The following is a 17,131-nucleotide window of genomic DNA, read 5'->3' on the forward strand; positions in this document are numbered from 1 at the left end:
TGCCCATGGCTTGTCAGTATATCTTTTCATTAATAATCTTCCTCGTATGTAATCGTTAAAACTTTGTAACTAATTCAACAATTCATAGCATAAATACACGTCAAAAATGACTTTCATACTCCATCGGCAAGTCTATCGTGCTATCAAAAAGGAGTGCGTTATATGGCAGTAAAAATTTTTAATAGCCTCCCTATCGATATAAAAAATAAAACTCAAAACATAAAATTATTTAGGGCCAAATTAAAGAAGTACTTAATTTCTCACACCTTTCTTTTCTATAGATGAGTTCATGACATTCAATAAAACTTCATGAAACTGATACTAAAACTTTGTGTTGTACTAGTAGACTATATTGTAAATCTCGTCTGTATATATTTCATCTAGACTGTGACTATAAATTAAGACTTTATAATAGTATCAAGTTTTTTTACTTGTTCCATATTCTAGCTGTAGGCTAAGCAATGTATGAATACAGTGTAATGTTAATAAATACAATACAATACAATCTCAGACGTGTTCCTAGCTAAAATTCACTTCAGGACTGCGAAAAATAAGACTATTGATAATTTCAAATTTAAGAATGGCTGAGTGCAGAAGCTCCTTTCGGAATGAGCTGGGCTGGCTGGGGGTTGGGGGGGGGAGCTGCTGTGACCGCGTCGCCCGGGCCTTGCTGCTGAATTATGGGCAGCTGAGCTTAGATCCTGTCTTAGGTTGCACGCTTTACACTGTAATGAGGCCCTATCACTTTAACCCGCTCCATTCCGAATGCCCAAATCCAGGATTTCACATGATAATCCAGTCGAGGAATCTAACGGAACTGAGGAAGAACATCCTTGTAAAGTTGGATTGTGACTTCTGCATAAGAGCATTATGACTATTTTGCATCCCAAGACTCTAGAAACCGTGACTTCGATTCCACCCTGCGGATTCTACTCCACGAAACTTCGGCTCCATACTTCACAAGCCCACCAACTACCGAAATCGTGTTACTTTCTGAAATAATGCTTGTTAAGGCTGTAGATCCATGCAAATAAGTATATTTCTTACAATGTGGACATGCAAAACAAAAATTTTCACTTTGATAATCCAATTAGTTTAATTATAATTCATTTTTGTTGTGTTTTTAATACTGAACTATAACTGATCTAAATTTTCAAAATTTGCATAAGTTATAAAGTGTGCCGCAAAACATCCTCCCTAATTTAAAGTTTAAATAAAAAACAAATGGATCAAAATAAGGAAACTTTTATTAATATGAATGGTATCATAACTGTGGAAATTTTTCATTTTTTGAATAACGTGTCTCTCAATGCATTGTTGAACGCGAGGTCGGAAATACTGAATCACTAACTAGTATTTTTTGAGGATTAAGACCAATTTCTTCCTGTATTGCATTTCTTAGGTCTGGCAAAGTCCTCGGCCGATGTTTGAACACCTCAGCCTTAAGTTGCCCCATAGAAAAAAAATTGCAGGCTGCAAGGTCTGGTGATCGTGCTGGCCAGGGGACGTCGCCACGTGAAGTAATTAAGTGTCCGGGAAACATCTGAGCAGCGACAACGGAATCACCACTTACCAGAAACGATGTCAGAGCGTGAGCACGTTCTTCACCCGTCCACGGCATAGTTGGAATTCGTTACAGATTACAATTTGCACTAATTGAATGTTAATTCCGTGTATTCAGTGTCCTATTCAATTCTTGTTGTTTTGCGCATGTCATTTGGTATCGCTATGGCAACGCATGTAAACCTAAATTTCCACTGTTTAGATACAGTTCATATTAATACAGTTTCCTTATTTTGATCCACCTGTTTTTTATTTAAACTTTAAATTAGGGAGGATGTTTTGCCGCACCCTTCATTTAAATTTACATTTTATTTATTTCTGATAGATGTATGTAAACTATGACACATGCTTTTCATATTTTTCCAATTACTTTTTGAGAAAAAATATTTACTATTTCAGTTGTTAATCCTTTGGGTTTTTTTTTTAACTTATCACATTCACAACAAATGATGATTTAATTCTTTCAATAGCAGAAGAAAACGCATGCGTCAGTATACTTCAAATGCTTTTGTCGACTTCTGTACAACATTTCACTGAGATTGAAGAAAAACTGTATCCTCTAGAGCAGTCATGTCAACTGATGCCCATATGGACAAGCACGCGCTTTAGAGCTCAGGAGAGCCTGAGCTCTTTACAGCGGAAAGGAAAGAGACAGACGAAAGAGGTATTATATGCCTCTTGGTCGAACTATATTCAGGAATGGCCAGCATTGATTCAATGGATAATTGGAAGAGAACTTATTAAAACTGTATCCATGTTAGATTTTATATTTGTATGAGAAGTATAAGTGCATTATAAGAATGTAAGTTTTAATTTTAATGTTCATTTTTCACAAGTTTGCTTTTTAATTCAAAATGAATATTTTCTCAACTTTTTTCACAGAAAAGTGAAATTTTCAGATATGTTTATTTAGTAGTCTTACAGGTACTGAAACAATGTTTTCGTGAATCTAATATATCGTAAATATGTAATATTGAAAATAGTGTATTGAGAATTTTGAAAATATTCTCATGGAAAATGTTTGTAAGGAAATGAATTAACAAAGCAAGTACTGTTACATCATTAATAAAAGATATGTGCCCATGTGTTAAAAAACGTAAGCTCTATAGCTTCAGATTTCGACAAAATAATTTAATATTGTGATGATAGGAAGTTGCTCACCAATATCATCTTAAAAGCATAATGTGATAAGAGTTTTGTTCTGTAATATTAGTTACATTAAAACATATACAGCACCTAGGTAACTTTGCTTTGTAGTATAGTATTGCTTTGATTAGTTTATTGATTACTTTCAAGTCCAACTTAAAATGCCATATTCAATCTCTTTCTTTGGAATATCACTTTCTTTATGAATGATGTGTTTCATCCACTTAGTACAGTATAGTTGTACTACTATGGAATTTATGTGAATATTCTTTCTTAACTATTTATTATGTTATTAACATTTAAAACACAACTGCAATATTAAGAAATTGGTATTAGTACTTTTGTTTTACAGACAATAAATAAAATATCAAACAGAAGAACCCATATAAAAATAACGACATAAAATTTCACGTTCTGTTTGAAGTTTGTGCACCACTGTTTCCTTAATCCAACAGGCTGCTTATTCATATACATAATTCTTCCTCTTTCCATACCTAGCGCTTGATGCCCGCGCACGACGTCAAGGTCAGAAAAATGCGCTTGCTTTGAGCGTATTCCGAATCTCACTGTTGAGCAATCCGATGGCATCACGGTGTTCCGAATTCCGCCGATGACGTTATTGATGCTCCACCGGTGTCGCGCCGGTGCCATCAACTTGCAGAGGGTCCACACCTGTGGAGTAACGGTCAGCGCGTGTGGCCGCGAAACCAGGTGGCCCGGGTTCGAATCCCGGTCGGGGCAAGTTACCTGGTTGAGGTTTTCTCCGGGGTTTTCCATCAACCCAATACGAGCAAATGCTGGGTAACTTTCGGTGCTGGACGGTTCATTTCACCGGCATTATCACCTTCATTTCATTCAGACGCTAAATAAACCTAGATGTTGATACAGCGTCGTAAAATAACCCAATAAAATAAAAAAAAACTTGCAGAGGTGGTGGCAGTCTCCTTCAGCCGCCATCAGTGAATCTGATTGGTTCTTGTATAGAGCGGGAATTAGCAGACGAATGACATCGTGCACTGTTGTGTCATGGCGGTGTGTTCTGCTTTAGTTCTGCTGTATTGTTTGTAATGAGCACAACGTAAAAACAATATATTAATGGCTTATGAGCGAACATGTCAACGGATCAGTTATTACTACCGGTTCAAGAAATAAGTTGTTTATGGTTTATTTTAGTTGAACGAGATGGCAGTACGGAAATTTCGCAAAATTTTGCTACCGTAGCACAGATAACCACTTACACAGTCGCCATGACAGCATCGATTCTTCCAGCAATTTTGTTCCTTATTTTCGTTGCAACGTGACGTCATTGATGCCACCGGACCGGTGAGATTCGGAATACGCTTTTTGACATCACTGCTCTAGAGCACCGGTCGTCAGCACAGAGCACCCTGGGGCTAGCGTCGCTTACCCGCGGAATGCAACATGGTGCACTCGTTGCTGCTAGCGGGTATCCTCTCTACCTCTTCCTGCTGCACGACGGGCCACACGGAACGGCACCGCTTACTCTTTGCACATTTCAGCGAGTGCTGACGACCACTGCTCTAAAGCATCTTGAATGTTACAAAATGTTGAAAATTGTAAAATCTAAAAAACTAGTATCAAAGTACAGCATGTATATGATATTATATACTATCGATATCCTTCCTTTCTAAACAGGTCTACCACACACATTTTTTGTCCTACATAACAGCGCGAAATATGAACTGAATGAAAAATAAAATTAGTTAGAATGAAGAACGAAGTCCGTCAGAATGACAGCTGCGTGTCAGTTTAAAGGCCCGCAGCTCCACGCATGCGCTGGTCCCTTTAAATTCGTCCTGAGGGGTTTTAAATTGTCATAGTGCCAAAGTAACCACAGATTTAGAAAACTGAAACGTTATTTTATTTGTTAGAGTTAAAAACAAAATTTCCATTTTTTAATGTATTTTTATTATTTTCACCGATTCATAATCTCATGTACTGCAATTTTAGAACCTCGGAGAGGCAACCAAGAAATTACGAAATTCGATTTATTTAATAAGAAAAACTAATAGGCCTTTATCACAACAATTGTTACAAATCACGTCACTCTTTTAAATTCTTTAAGACTGTACATTGGGATGCATAATTAAACTGTAAAGAATCAAGTTCTCAAAGTCGTATGATTTGTAACAACTTTTGTGATAAGTGCGTAAGAATTATGTAATTTTTAGTTAAAAATTGAAAAACAAAATCTGTACAAGTGTTAGTTGGGAGGCCAGAGGGAAAAAGACCTTTGGGGAGGCCGAGACGTAGATGGGGAGATAATATTAAAATGGATTTGAGGGATGCGGGATATATTGATAGAGACTGGATTAATCTCGCACGGGATAGGAACCAATGGCGGGCTTATGTGAGGGCGGCAATGAACCTCTGGGTTCCTTAAAAGCCATTAAGTACAAAGTAATTAAAACACATTTTTTTGCTTCAGAACACTAGCCAGTTTAATAAATAACACTTCAGAATAGTTCGTTTTCTATTTGTAATATTTTTTACCCTTAAAAGTAAAGAAAAATGTATTTTACTAACAACTTCAAATTGGTGTAACTCTGAAAATGTTGAGAATAGGACCCATGTTTATATGACATTTTTTGCTCAGAATGTCTTCGGAAATAAGCTCCGTAAGGGACGGTAAATCCTCGTGAATCATCCTGTATATACCATATATTGTACTTGTGTATGCATGTTATTTACGTAAGGTGTATTGGTCTGTATCCGATAATATGTTATGATTATGTTTATGTGTACTTTATATATTTAGATATGTTTATGTTGTGTGTATGAATATGGAAGCGGCCGTGGCGTGTTAAAATGATTAGTTTCTGTCATCTCCTGCAGAGGGGAATTTGGCCGCCTAGACATCCCTGCAGTAAGCTAGCGGGCAGGGATCACGTGACACATTCATTGTTATTGAAATGTTTCGGTGGTTTTTGTTGACACGTCGCCAATTTGAAAGCACAGCTAAAAGCAGAACTTATACAGACTTATAGTCTGTGGACATCCAAATCTCTTCACTGAAGAAACAAATCACTATTCATGCGGTGCAGCAAGATATTTATGTCCCAGTGGCGTGACAATTGTCGTTTGCATTCGTAATTCTGCACAACTCGAAGGCCAGTTATCCGTTACCCTATTGATTTACATAGCACTAGGCTTTGTATTGGCTCCCATGTCCTCTGCAGATCTGCAGCAATTCATTCCTACATTAAATAACGTAATTATAATGTTTGTTTATATTACATCATTAATAATAATCATAATTATGTGTAGTAATGTCACGAGAGGTCTGAGATTTTCCGATAAATTCACGAGCGAAGCGAGTGGATTTATCTGGGAAATCTCAGGCCTCGAGTGGCGTTTATTAGGACTATTTCGTGAATAAAATAATAATGTAAATAATTATATCCCTAAAATTCGATCACAAAATGTTAATAATTGTTTATTAACGAATACTTAACCTATTCAGACATTGTGAAGTTAAAATACTCGTAGATGAATATCGATTACTGCAATAAAGAAATTCGATGTTATTATTCAGTAATGCCAATTGCAAAATACAGGTTTAACAATGTTAATTACGTGTACTGCACTTTTCTCTTATTATTATAACATAAATACATTTTCATTATCTGCTGAAATCATAATTTAATTTAACAGTAACAGTGGGGACAGCTATATACCAATGCTTATGTGTTCACAGCGAGACATATTGCTACACAGTGAAGCCATCTCTGTATAGATAGGCCTAATTAAAACAAGAATTTTATTACGCCATATGGAAGGCAGGTTGATGAAAAGACCTTATTATTACTATGCAAGGTCATTGGGTTTGATATGCGATGATGTTACTTAAATTTGAACATCTGACTTTCTATTAATTGTTTAATTTCATTCACAAAATACAAATTTTATAGGCTACTTATAGGTTATGTTACCTGTGGGAGCAGGACCAATGTCATCTGTGTCTTACTTCGACCGTTACAATCAGTGCAACACGAAAGCATTTCTTATAGCTCGACAAACACATTCTCGCTGTAGTGTGTAACGGAACTGAAGCTGCATCTACACAGTTCAATATTCCAATCGTGTATGCGTGCAATCTGGGAAGAATATTGAAAGAATCAAGTTTAAAAGGTACGTTCAATTAAGATGCATGAAGATTTTGTGTCTACATGGTGCGTCGTTTTGAACGTCGTCTTCACTGCGTAAATATATTAATTAATATTAAATATCAATCTTGCATTCATTGCTTTAAAGTTTAAAGAAAAGTTTAACAGTGTAGTTGCATCTTAATGTATTCATTCACGGGGAAACAGTTGGCGACAACGACTAAACAAAAGAACGACCATGCGATAAATTGATAGCGATAAATCTAGCTGCAAAAATTATCGTAAAGTCTGACTGTGATTGGTTGGAATTCAAAATTTCATTACACTTCATTGGTCGAAAATGGAATGACGTCATATAAACGAAATAGTCGTCATAATGTTCTTCGTGGGTTAGTCTTCTTAGATTTTTTCGTCTTCAAGGCTTTAAAAACTGGCCTCTCCATTTTTTCTGCGGGTGTCCTCTGCCTCGTTTTCCTGCAATTCTTTATCGTATAATCGTTTTGGAAATCTGTCATTCTCCATTCGTCTCACGTGCTCCATCCATTTCTGTTTATATATTTTTATTTCTTTCACAAGACTCTAAATATTGATCTCTTGTCTCTTGCCTTCAATTCTGATTATATTAACACTTGTATATCGATCTTAGACATCTCAACTCTGCTGTCTCTGTTCTCTGTTTTTTTTTTTTTTTGTTAGGGTCTTCATTAGAGAAATGTGGGGACTGCCATCACTTTATAAAACCTTACAGTTGTTTCAATATTGGCTTTTCCGTACAATGTTCTTTCAATTTTACTACACAAACCTTGGAAACTTTTTTACTTTAAGGAGGGACAGCATTGGCCTGCAAAAATTTAGTGAAATTCATTTATTTTTTATCTCATCTACTATAAAAGAGCTAAATTAACAAACTTTTTCATTCTTAATATACACATACAATACACTTTATAAAACACTATTAAGAATATAAAAATAATTAATAATTACCTGCAAAAATATAATCAAGTTTGCATATTTTTTACAATCGTAAAACATTTGCATAATAAAATATAAAATTAATTAAATATCTGCGTGATTATTTTACCAGAATGTTTTAAAGATATACATCAACAACATTGTCTAGGATCTTTTGCCTATTCCTTCAAGAAATAGTTTTTTTCCTTAATCGTTACCTTGAAAATTATTATTAATTTTTTTTTTTTCATTTTTGATTAAGAAAAAAAATATTTCCTGAAGGAATAGGTAAAAGATCCAAGACTGTGTTGTTGATGTAGGTCTTAAAATATTTCTGTAAAAGAATCGTGCAGATATTTAATTAATTGTAAATTTTAGTATGTGGATGCTTTACTGTTGTGAAAAATGTATACAAATTTGATATTAGTTTTACAGGTAATTAATTATTAGCTATTTTAATATTCTGAATAATGTTTTACAAAGTGTAATGTATGTATATTAAGCATGAAAAGTTTTGTTCATTTAGCTTTTATAGTAGCTGAAATATAAAAAAATGAGTCCCACTCAATTTTTGCAGGCCAATGGTATACCTCTCCCCTTAAAATCTATGGGCCATATTCATAGACATTCTTAGCGAGGGCTTCCGGTAGATGATCAGCGAACTAACGTTTTTCGTATTCATAAACCAGTGTTAGCTATATGATATGATTTGAATTCTGTAGGCCTACTAGTAGCCAGTGGATAGCCGGGTCTAGCTTAGTACGCTCGTAGCGCGTGCTGCGAAATGTCTATGAATACCACCCTAAATGTTTAATTATTCAGACTTACGATACAACCAAGATATTTAAATTCAGTAACTTGCTCTACAGGAGTTTTGCTATTAGAATTTTTGCTCACCTCGAGTATTTTCCTGTGAATGCTTGTGTTTTAGTCTGGTCTACTGATATTTCTATGTTGTAATATTTGCTACTAAATATAATTCATGAATTTCTTTCTCTATATCATCTTAATAATAATAATAATTATTATTATTACTATTATTATTATTATTATTATTATTATTATTATTATTATTATTATTATTATTATTATTATTATTAGAGAAGATTAAATCCATATGTGGAAATATTGAGGATCATCAGTGTGGTTTTAGGCGTAATATATATACTATTGATCAGATTTTTTGTATTCGACAGACATTGGAGAAAAAATGGGCGTATAAGGATGCAGTACATCAGTTATCCATCGATATCAAAAAGACATATGACTCGTTTAAGAGAGACGTTTTATATAGATAATATTCTTATTGAATTCGGTATTCCCAAGCAACAAGTTCGCTTAATTAAAATGTGTCTCAGTGAAACGTACAGCAGAGTCAGTATAGGCCAGTTCCTGTCAGATGCTTTTTCAATTCATCACGGTCTAAAGCAGGGAGATGCACTATCACCTTTACTTTTTAACTTTGCTCTAGAATATGCCATTAGGAAAGTCCAGGATAACAGAGAGGGTTTGGAATTGAACGGGTTACATCAACTCCTTGTTTATGCGGACGTAATTATGTTAGGGGGAAATCCACAAACGATTAGAGAAAACATGGGAATTTTACTTGAAGCAAGTAGAGAGATAGGTTTGGAAATAAATCCCAAAAAGACGAAGTATATGATTATGTCTGTTACGAGAATATTGTAAGATTTACCGGTGTAGCTCAGTCGGCTAAGGCGCTTGCCTGCCGATCCAGAGTTGCGCTCGGGCGCGAGTTCGATTCTCGCTTGGACTTATTACCTGGTTGGATTTTCCGAGGTTTTTCCCAACCGTAACTCAAATATCAGGTAATCCATGGCGAATTCTCGGCCTCATCTTGCTAAATACCATCTCGCTATCACCAATTTCATCGATAGTAAATAACCTCGTAGTTGATACAGCGTCCTTAAATAACTAAATAAATAAATATTGTAAGAAATGGTGGTATAAAAATTGGAAATTAATCCTTTGAAGATATGGAAAAATTCGAATACCTTGGGGCAACAGTAACAAATATAAACGGTATACGGGAGGAAATTAAACGCAGAATAAATATAGGAATTGCCTATAATTATTCGGATGAGAAGCTTGTGTCCTCCATTCTGCTATCAAAAAAGCTGAAAGTTAGAATTTATAAAACAAATAAATTATCTCTTGTTCTTTATGGTTGTGAAACTTGGACTCTCACTTTGAAAGAGGAACAGAGATTAAGGGTGTTTGAGAATTAGGACCTTAGGAAAATATTTGAGGCTAAGAGGGATGAAGCTACAGGAGAATGAAGAAAGTTACACAACGTAGAACTGCACGCATTATATTCTTCACCTGACATAATTAGGAACATTAAATCCAGACGTTTGAGATGGGCAAGGCATGTAGCACGTATGGGCGATTCAAGAAATACTTATAGAGTGTTAGTTGGGAGCCGAGACTTAGACGTGAGGATAGAATTAAAATGAATTTGAGAGGAGTGGCATATGATGATGGAGATTGGATTAATCTTGCTAAGGATAGGGACAGATGACGGGCTTGTGTGAGGGCGGCAATGAACCTTCGGGTTCCTTAAAAGCCATAAGTAAGTATTATTATTATTATTATTATTATTATTATTATTATTAATAACTACTTACTACCTTTTAAGGAACCCGGAGATTCATCACCGCCCTCACATAAGCCCGCCATTGGTCCCTATCCTGAGCAAGATTAATCCATTCCCTATCATCATGTCCCACCTCCCTCAAATCCATTTTCATATTATCTTCCCATCTACGTCTCGGCCTCCCTAAAGGTCTTTTTCATTCCGACCTCCCAACTAACAATCTATATGCATTTCTGGATTCGTCCATACGTGCTACATGCTCTGCCCATCTCAAACGTCTGGATTTTATGTTCCTAATTATGTCAGGTGAAGAATACAATGCGTGCAATTCTGTGTTGTGCAACTTTCTCCATTCTCCTGTAACTTCATCTCTCTTAGCCCCAAATATTTTCCTAAGCACCTTATTCTCAAACACCCTTAATCTCTGTTCCTCTCTCAAAGTGAGAGTCCAAGTTTCACAACCATACAGAACAACCGGTAATATAATTGTTTTATAAATTCTAACTTTCAGATTTTTTGACAGCAGACTGGATGATAAAAGTTTCTCAACCGAATAATAACAGGCATTTCCCATATTTATGCTGTATTTAAAATCCTCCCGAGTATCATTTATATTTGTTACTGTTGCTCCCAGACATTATTATTATTATTATTATTATTATTATTATTATTATTATTATTATTATTATTATTATTATTATTATTATTATTATAAGGAGAAGCTTATATAAATGTGCCTGTCAGTACTGGTTGTCATACATTATCCGGTAACTCATGAAATATTGCATTTCGTAAGTCACTAAACACTTCTACTTTGTGAATTAATGATCCGAAAGCGCACAAAAATAGCCATTATATGTGATAAAGGAGTCCCTGCTGTTTTTTAAACGTGAGTTGGAACGCTGTTAAATTCTGTTACCGGTAATAAATTTCCATTGATTTGTTGATGTATACCGTATACATTTCCCTCCTCTTTACCATGCTCTTATTTTCTCCCTCACGAGGGAGTTTCAATGAGCTTGTCGATATCTACATATTCAGCCCGGAGGGACTGGATTTGAAATCAAAGAAAGTCAGTTTTTTTTACGTGTTGTGTGACCTGCTAGCATTTGAACTAATTCTATGTTCCCAGCGATATTTATTTAAATAAATTGTTGCAATAAAATGCCATGTCTTCACAGTTCGTCTGTCGCTGTTAGCAAAATGGGTGACTTTTTAACTCATTTTCTGTAAAAACTTCATCTGCAGTTGAAATGCTAGAGACACAGTGAGAGAAAAGCCACACATGGACGAGGTATGTAAAGGAGAATGATTTCTACAGGGATATCATTTTATTTTTACTTCAATTTTTATTGTACCTGAGTTTTTGAATGTACTTCACTCCCACTCCCTCTACTAGTAAACTTCCAATCGTCCTCAACACAGAACCAAGGCCGCGTATGCAGTCAAATTCGCCTTACGGTTATAGTATACACTACTGTGGTAGTGAGTATAGTACGTTCCAGAAATATGTTCGCGTTTTCCAGTGACGAAAGAGCTTCAAAATTGAATCATATTTTCGCACAGGTAATGTCGTCCGTTTGCCTACGTCGCATCTCGGTTTCACCCACCCGCTTCTCCTCTCCCCTCTGTAAAGGCTAGTGGCTGGACTGTCTTAGTTCTTTTCTGAAAACATTCATTTCTTTTAGGAATTGAACGTCTACGTAATATTATATAACTGTTTAAAATGACCGAAATAAAAGGGTCTCACACTTATTCTTAATACAGTACTGTACTTTGATATAAGAAAAACCTAATGAAAATTATCAAACTCAAAATCGCGATATTTCCTAGTTTACGTAAATGGATGAACTACTTTTCTTCCTTCCTATACCTAGTAGAGTGATTTGTGTTTTACGTCAGTATCATCGAACTCCAGTCTTGGAGGGGGGAGCAAGCGGTTTTTCCTGTTCTCTAAAGGTATAGACAGGTTAATATTAAAAATGTTAGTAAAAATAAAATGATGTCCCTGTAGTAGATGGCTCTACACCTAAAGGCGAAAGGAGGAAAAATCGTATTGTTCCTCATATTAAAGCTATGGAACTGTGAAATTTCTTACTTCCACATTTTTACACCGCTTAATCTGCAACTTTTACCACATATATCTTGAAATATGGACATGCAATACACACATTTTCACTTTGATATTCCAATTAGTTTACTTATAATTCATTTTTTTTTTCTTTTAATACTGAATTACAATTGTCCCAATTTTCAAACTTTACATAATTTTTCTTTAAATTTATATTTAATGTATTCCTGATGTACGTAAAATTTGACACATGATTTTCATGCTTATCCAATTATTTCTTGAGAAAAAAATATTTACCTTTTAGTTGTTAATTTTTCAAAATTTTAAAATTCATCACATCCTCAACACATGGTGATTTGAATACTTCCAATGGAAGAAGAAAACACATGTCCAGTTTACTTCACATGCTTTTGTCGACTTCTGTACAAAATTTCATTGAGATTGGAGAAATGCTGCATTCATTAGAGCAGGCATGTCAAAAATCAGACACTGAAAGTGCAGTGTATGTGCGCGGAACGCCGGTCTGTGCAGATTGCGTCATTCACGTGTTGCTCTCACCAGTTCTTAGCGGGAGGGATGTACAAGAATCTATTCTGCTCTTCTAGTGTTCAATTAAATTGACATTTGGACATTATAAACATACTTAGCAGAAGAAAAAAACACAATTATTGTCAGAGTCTATGTTTGACAATAATTGTAACACAAGAAACAATAGACTTACTCAGTTACAATTCACAATGCAGTCGTTTGTAAAGAATCATTTATTTACATGATTTGTATACAGTATTTGAAGAAAATATAAATATTGCAGTAATTTCGAAACAAAAAACGAACACAATATTTCATTTTACGTAGTAGGTACTGATTATTTCAAAGTAATACTCTTTCATTGCTCCTTAAGCATTATTGGGACCATTGGTGCACAAATGCTAAGAAAGAAAATATTTTACTCCCAATTACATACAATAGGACATTGTGAGGCTTTTACACTAGAATCATTACCTTGCTGTATATTAATATAAATTCACATTATTATTAGTAAATTGGATAAATTAAGCTTGAATTTAAATTTATATATAGTATTTGGAAAACGTTGAGAGCAAGTATTAGCAAGTTGGGAGCGTTACTGAATTGAGTTAAAAGAGTACTTCACAAGCTGTGAAGCGAGGACATTTTCTTTATGTCAGGTTTAAAGATTTATTAACGTAAGTATATTAGATAATATAGTAACGTGAGGTGGAAAATTCGCCATTATGTATTATTTTTCCAGAAAATTTTTCCGCCTTACAAATAGTTGCTTTCTTCCTTCCCTTACAACCTCAAGAGCCTCACATGCATTACTCACTACATTCTCATCAATTATCAGCTTATCAAATAAAAGTTGTAAGTCGTCTAACCACTGATGGCTGTGTTAGTACAGACTCCAAAACAACATCATAGTCATGTTTGTCTTGACGTGAGAGTACTAATTAAGAGATAAGAGCTGGAGAATATCATATTTTGAGAACTTTAGTAATATGATTTAAATTCTCATATCACTATTAGATCCACATGATATGATGAAAGCCTTTCATTTTAAAATAATTACTATTGGCTGAGAAAAACATCATAACAGTTATGTTATATGATTCGTGATTTCTCTTCCTCGTTATATCTGTGGACTCCTCACTTTATTTTTCATAACGCATTCACAATCACAGCTCAATGAGCGCCCGTACTGATCTGTGTTACTGAGACAAAAGCTGATCTGCTACTATAGGTACTGTACAGCCCTGTCGCGTTCCTCTCCAAGCCGATTCGCTCCCTCCAGGTAGGGGAATAGGAACTGCACGTTGCACGGAGACCAGTGCACAATGTGCAGGGTTTTGACATGCCTGCATTAGAGCATTTTGAATGTTACAAAATGTTGAAGATTTTAAATTGAGAAAACGAGTATCAAAATACAGCATGTATATGGTATATATTACCGATATCCTTCCTTCCTATACAGGTCTACCACACACAGTTTTCTGCTACATAACAGCGCGAGAAACCAGTAGTATTTAAAGAGTGGTATGGATGTTATTTAATACAAAGGTTAGCATATCACCTAGGAGTGTGACATACTGAACACATCATACTCAGTGTGTAGTTAAGTATGAATTCAATATGGCATATGTTATTTCAATGGCGAGAATAATGGCCCTAGAATTCCCGTCGTCCCCTAAAAGAATAGAGCAACTGCAGAGGAGTTTACGGTCTCTGGAATATGTGAGGTAACTTACGCATAATCAAGATGAATGTAATGATTGGGAATTCCATACTAAAATTGCAGGAAAATGGACTTAATCAGCGAAAATCTGGTTCAAACAGCGTTTTTATTGACTTAAATTAACTTTGAACCTGAAACTTAGGCACAGAAATCAAATAGTCTTGTCGTTTTGCTGAATAACAATAATAATAACAATAACAATAATATATATGTTCCCACGACAATCTGTCAATTGCATTTGTTTTACAACGACACCGAGGAAAGATTATTATTATTATTATTATTATTATTATTATTATTATTATTATTATTATTATTATTATTATCCATCTTGATTACAAAACATTTAACAGTATTTCACTTCGGAATAGGCCTATGTATTATATGCGTTTCTCGTGTTAGATTTTACCGTACCTGGTTAACATGTTTGGGCCTGTTATTGGCCTCCTTCAGAACTGGTTGTTGCTGATCTTGGCGCCCTTTGTTTTGTTTCCTGTGGGGGTGTGTTTGTGTAGTGTAATGTAGAGTCAAAGTGTGTGTGTGTGTTCTGAAATAGAGTTGTGTGTTGAGAATTTCATTTGGGTGTGTTTTTGTGTGTCTGTACGGTATATTTCATATTGTTCTAGTGTGTTTAGCTTCTAGCTTTTTGGTTGGATGTGTAGAATTTCCATATCTGTGTTGATGTCTCTGTAGGTGTGGTTAGCATTTGTGATGTGTTCTGCATATGTGGACGTGTTTTGTAATTTTGTTATGGCTGTGATGTGTTCTTTGTAACATGTTTGAAATTATTTGCCTGTCTGTCCTATGTAGAAGTTGTTGCAGGTGTTACATTTGAGTTTGTATACGCCTGTGTGGTTGTATTTGTTTGTTTGTGTTGTTTGTGTGTTGACATATTTTTGTAGAGTATTATTTGTTCTGTATGCGATGTTGTAGTTTAATTTCTTGAATGAGGTTGCAATCTTGTGTGTGTTTTTGTTTTCGTATATTAGTGTGATGTGTTTTTTGTGTTTGTGTTGTATTCTTATGTTTTTTGTGATTATGTTTTGTCTTTCGTGTTATGTTGTCCACTATGTTGGGGTTGTATCCGTTTTCTTTTGCTATGTATTTGATTGTGTTTAGCTCTTCTTTGTAATCCTGTTGGTTCATTGGTATGTTGAGTAGTCTGTGTTCCATTGTTCGGAATGCAGCTTGTTTGTGTCGTGTTGGGTGCTTGGATGTGTTGTGTATGTGTTTTGTTGTTGTTGTGGGTTTTCTGTAGACTTTGAATGTGTGTTTGTTGTCGATTTCTGTTATTTTGATGTCTAGAATAGTAATATACGTTACAAGAGCGGTATGTTGACGTTTTCATGGTCGAGGAAAAGATTGAAAAAGCGAAACGTAGTTGAGCTTTTTTAATTTCCGAGAACATGAAAACAAACATACAGCTCGTGTATCGTACATTATTTTGTGCGAAGATCGTTTATTACATACCTGAAAGACGAATTTCTAATTAGTTGCAATGAAATCTCCATGTTGGTTTCTGTTTAATGACGGCAACTTCGGAAAACCAAAATATCTTTCTTCAACATTGTTGCTATAAAATGTTTTCTGTGTTTACTATACTCCAGCAGGCCGTGATATACGTCTGTCTTTTTTTTCCCCCAGTCTATAAATGCGAACTTAAAACAAACGGTAAGGTTATGTAATGATTTATCTTTCATTTTAATATTTTAACAATATTATTTATATAACATATTGCAGTAATAACATCGACATCTGGAATCTCGTTGATTTTTTCACGGCTTCCTTAATGTTACTTGTATCAGGAATGCAATAAGTTTCGTGGAGTAGTAGACTTTACTTAATTTTTGCAAATATTTAAAAACAATAATTAACATTGCAATTTAGGTGAAATTGCAGTGGTAAGTTTCCAATTTATAATTATTACTATGTTAAACGTCTCTAAAAATAATATGTTAAAAGCCTAAAGCAGTAAAATGAATATCGCGCTAAGCGGTAAGAAGAGGGAAATTGTTATGTGTGTTACGTTGGGAATACTGAATGTGGTATTTCACACTTACCACGTATTGGTTCTGTGCGGAAAACAAGCAAATACGCACGATCTCGCACAAAAATTTATGGATTCGTTGTTTTCAATTTGTAACGTGTAGTGTAGTTTTGGGTGTATTTTGTTTTCTTTGTATAGTATTAGTATGTCATATACGTTAAGTTAAAAGTTGTGTAATCAAGATTAATAATAATAATAATAATAATAATAATAATAATAATAATAATAATGATAATGATAATCTTTCCGCGATGTCGTCGTAAAACAAATGCAATTGACAGACTGTCGCGAGAACATACTTGTAGCAAGATGCAGTACTTGTTGTATCATGAGCCAGTGCTTTGTCCACTGAGCCACC

Source organism: Periplaneta americana, chromosome 10, assembly GCF_040183065.1.
Source record: "Periplaneta americana isolate PAMFEO1 chromosome 10, P.americana_PAMFEO1_priV1, whole genome shotgun sequence".
Taxonomy (NCBI): domain Eukaryota; kingdom Metazoa; phylum Arthropoda; class Insecta; order Blattodea; family Blattidae; genus Periplaneta; species Periplaneta americana.